Consider the following 5065-nt stretch of genomic DNA (forward strand, 5'->3'; position numbering starts at 1 on the left):
GCAGAATGCATTACAATTCATATTACACGTATAGAGCATAATTTTTCATATCTCTGGTTGTACACAAATTAGAGTCACACCATATGTGTTCACATGTTTTGATATAAATGATTGTATCAGTTCATGGTTGGGAGGAGAATATTTATAGGAACTTTGAGCCAGATTATAGGTATACACCTATAATATTATTATAGGTGTATACCTATAATCCCAGCTATGTGGGAGACTGTGGCAGGAAGATCCCAAGTTTGAGTCCATTTTGGGAAACTTAGCAAGAACCTGTCTCAGAATTTTTTTTTTTTTCATAAAGGAATGAGAATGAAGCTCAGTCATAGTGGGTTTGCCTAGCATGTACCAGAATTTGGGTTCAATCCTCTAAAAATGGTAAAAAGGGGAGGGGGAAGACAGAAGGTAAAAAGAAAGAAGGAACAAAGGAATGTTTTGGTTTATGAGATTGTAGCTAGTCTTAAATACATAGGTCAGGGTAGAAATTCAGTCAAGATTTCTACAGTCTTGAGTCAGAATTTATTCTTTTCCGAGAAATCTCTAATTTGCTCTTGAAATTTTCACCTTGCTGGGCACCACTGGTGCACGCCAGCAGTGTGGGTGGCTGAGGCAGGAGGATCACAAGTTTGAGGCCAGCCTCAGCAACTTAGCAAGGCCCTTAGCAACTTCGTGAAAAAATCTCAATGGTAAAGCACCCCTGGGGTCAATCCCCAGAAAAGCCACCCCCGCCACCAAAAAAGACTTTTCACCTGATTGGTTGAGGCCCATGTACATTATAGCATTAAAGTATGGAGGATAAGTGACTTAGGAAGCTGAGGCAGGAGGATCACCAGTTCAAAGCCAGCCTCAGCAACTTAGTGAGACTGTCTCAAAATAACAAATAAAGGGGCTGGGATTATGGCTCAGCAGTAGAGCGCTTGCCTAGCATGTATGAGGCCCTGGGTTCAATCCTCATCACCATAAAAATAAAATAAAAATATTTAAAATAAATTTTAAAAAATAACAAATAAAAAGGTGCTGAGGTTGTAGCTCAGTGGTTAATCACCTCTGCATTCAATCCCTGATACCACAAAAAAGTATGGAGGATAATCAAAGTCAACTGGTTATAAATGTTAATCACTCTACAAAATACTTTCATGTCAAAATCTAGACTATTGCTTTTCCCAAAATCTAGACTATTGCTTTCTTTGGGAAAATCCTACTTTATCTATACTCCTACATATTTCTATTATTATTCTGTTTTATTTTGAAGCAAATTCCAGACATATTATTTCATCCATAAACATTTCATCAAGTATCTTTCAAAAGTAAGGATGCTTTGAAAAGCCCACAATAGTTATTATCATTTAAAATACCAATAATTTTTTAATTTCATGGAATGCTCAGTCAGTATTCCAAATTTCAATTATCTTATATCACAATTTTTTGTTTATTTGAATTAGGATTTAAATAAGAGCCACACATGGAGATTAGCTGATTATGAATCTCTTTCCATATTGCTATGGTCTGTTTGTGTCTCCTCACCCAAATTCATGTGTTGAAATATCAACTCCAGAGGTGATGATTTTAGGAGGTGGGGCCTGTGGGAGATGATTAGGTGAAGAGGGCAGGGCCCTCAAAAATGTTACAGGTTGGATTTGGAATGTGACCCAAAGGCTCCTGTCTTGAAGGCCTGGTTTCCAATATAGCAATGTTCAGAAGTGGGTGTTGAGGGTCACAACCAAGTCAAGATGGCGCCTGGCAGTTTGCCAGGAGGAGTGATTTGTGAAGTAACACCAGAGAGTCATTAAGATGATGAGGATTCCTTAATGACTGACTGTTGTATCTAGATGATGTTAATTGAAACAAGCTGTATATAATCAGTTAGGTATATATACCTCTGCTGTCCCGTAATAAAGAGGCTCCCGTTGTTTCAACCTTCACAAGTTGCTAGTCACCTCCCGGTTATTTGCCCAGCCAGATTGCGGCAAGTGGGACTTTTCGTAAGTGATTTATCATGAGGGCTCTGATCTCATTATTGGATTAATCCTTTGATGGATTCATAATCCCCTACTCTCACCCCACATGGGGAACTGAACCCAGGAACATTCTTCCTCTGGGCTACATTCCTAGACCTTCTTCTTCTTCTTTTTTTTTTTTTTTTTTTTTAGATAGGATCTTGTTAAGTTTCTCAGGCTGGCTGCCAACTTATTATCCTCCTGCCTCAGTTACTAGGATTGCAGACATGCTCCTTCACACTTGGCTTAGATTCTTAGTTTGATGGCATTATTTGGAGGGGGTGAAAACTGTAGGAGGTGTGTTGTGGTTTGGATAGGAGGTGTTCTCTGAAAGCTCCCAGGTGAGACACTGCAGGAATGTTCAGAAGTGAAATGATTAGCTTATGAGAGCTATCACCTAATCATGGAATTAATTCATTTGATGGGATAAGTTACTGAGGGTATGCCCTTGGGAATTATATCATCCCTGGTTCCACTCAAGTTCTTTCTGCTTTCTGGCTGTCATGGAATGAGCAGCTTCCTTCTTCCATGATGCTCTGCCTTATCTTGGGGCCAGAGCAATGGAGTCAGCCAACAGTGGACTGGGAACCAAAATGAACTTTTCCTTCTGTAAGGTGTTCTTGTCAGGCATATTGATCAATGCTGACTAAAACAAGGTGGGACCTAGTTGAAGCAAGTGTGTCATTGGAGACTATTGTTTTGTCCTTGGCTCCCCCCACCACCAGCTTTTTTTTTTTTTTCAGAGTAGAAATTAGAAGTTTATTAAAGGACAGCAGAAAAGACTTCTCCCGGAGAAAGAAGGGGACCCAAAATGTGGAATCCGTGGAAGTGCAGTTGTCTCCCCTTTTTATAGTTCAGTGATGGAATGTAGGTTGGAAGGGGTGGGACACCGGTGGGCCAAAGAAGTAATCTGGTCAGGCAGGACGTCATTATCACTTCTTTGTGATGGGCTATCTTCAAATCTGCTGGGGGCTATTCATTAATACTTCTTCCAGGTGGACTTTGGCTTAAGGCCTTTTCAGGACTTCATTAACATTCCATGAATTGTCCTCTGTGTTTTCCCTGAGTCATTCCCAGCATGGCCTCCATTTTAGATTTCACTCAATATTAGACCTGATTTACCTAACTACACTAACTACCTAACTTTAAATCTGGCTTCATTCCCCCCTCTAATTTGGGAACTCCTTACTGCTGTAAGGAAAGGGGGCGAAGAAGATCTTTCTGGCTTCTTCAGGCTGACAAAAGGGGCGATGTTGGGGCAAGCAGTTTGGAGTCCCCTTTTAAAAATCGTGTCTATCGAGTGGTCCATGATAGGCTGGAGGGCCATTTGAGTGATGGGTGGTCTATAAGAGAAACAAGAATTTATTAGTATTGGAACCATATTGATGCAGCAATAAATGCCATAGCACAGGAATATGCCAATGAGTATGATGGCAAAGACAAAGACTAACAATGTTTTCCACCAGGAAGTACCAAGAACCAGAAGCTAAGATATTGATTCCATGACAAAGTTGCTGAGGACATGGCTTCTATCTGAGCATGTAAATCCTTAAGGATATTTGTCACATTGCAAGAAATGTCAGGGATGTAAACACAACATTTATCTTTTAGGGTTACAGTTGTCCTTCCCTTAAGATATAGTTTAATAATTTAATGTCATCTGATCTTGCAAAATCCTTTTACTAGTATGACCTCTGTGTCTAAGAGAAATCTTTAATTCTGTTACTTAGGGCTGGATACTCATACCAGCAAACACCAAGCCTACCTGTGTAGGTTAGGAATATCTGTGGGCCTTAAACTAAAAACTACTCTGGCAGTTTCTTTTGATAGTTATCAGGCATTCCTACCTAAGAATCTCTTTTGCAGCCTCCAGTTTACTTATTGTTGGAGGTTACATTTAACTATTATTATCATTTAAAATGCCCAGGAATAGCTGTGTTTTGGCTTTGACTGTCTTTGCTAAGTGTTTAAGATGAAGCAAGTCAAACTGACTTTGTTTCTATCTATTGTTAACAGTTAGCTGAGTTACTCTGGGAGTCCTTGGGAACTTCACAGCAGCTTCTCAGTTCTGCTAGTGCCATTTGTGCTAGGATGGGTCCAGGTCTTGCTTGACCACGTGGCTTCCCTTGGAAGCATCAGGGATGTCTCCCTTTTCTGATGACCCTCCTCTTCACAGCAAATGCACTGATTGGCTTTCTGTCCTCCACTGGTCTCATTAATCTCCCTGATTGGGAGGTTATGTGGCCTAGAGTTGCAGAGCCCTTTGGAGAAGTCCCCTAACCCCTGATTCAGACTGACTCAGAGGGCAAGAGCCAAATATTGGTTTTCTTGGCCCTTTTAATTTAACTTTAATTTTAAAACTTAATCTTAAACATCCAGCAAATAAGTTTCAACAGCCTTATACTAAGAGTACTGGACTTTAATGTCTATCTCTCTCCTGTAGGTGATAACTCATTATCTTAAATTAACCCAGGTTGTGTGTTCTTAAATCAGTACCTTTGCAAAACATTAACAGGCAATCTTTAAGCCATTTATAAGAAAACTACAAGATAAAATTATCAAGAGTAAAAACATTTAGTTCATATAATAGCTACCTTGACATTTGGTGGAGTTTATCCCCTGTTTGAGATCCTGGCAATCGCGACAAAAACCATCTTTTGGACACAACTTTAAATGCACTGAAATCTGGCCTACTTCTTTCATAGTCACTTTCACATGCAGTGAGATGGGACATAGAGCCTTATCTCAAGTAAGGTGGGGCTCTTCATAAGTCTTAAATACTATAGTTCTGAAGCTGATCTTTGCTTTTTAGACATCATTTTACAAAGCCTACATAAATTGTTGCTCAAATTTACATGAATATTAGCTAACACAACATAATATCACATCTAAAACATGAATTATCCCACCAGCTTCTTGACTGCCATGAGGTGAGCAGCTTTCCTCCACCATACCTCTCCACCATGATGTTCTCCCTCACCACAAGCCCATACCAATGGAGCTTAAATCTCTGAAACACCTCTTTTGATTTTCTCAGGTATTTTGTCACAGTGACAAAATCT

Source organism: Urocitellus parryii, chromosome 8 (assembly GCF_045843805.1).
Source record: "Urocitellus parryii isolate mUroPar1 chromosome 8, mUroPar1.hap1, whole genome shotgun sequence".
NCBI classification, from domain to species: Eukaryota; Metazoa; Chordata; class Mammalia; order Rodentia; family Sciuridae; genus Urocitellus; species Urocitellus parryii.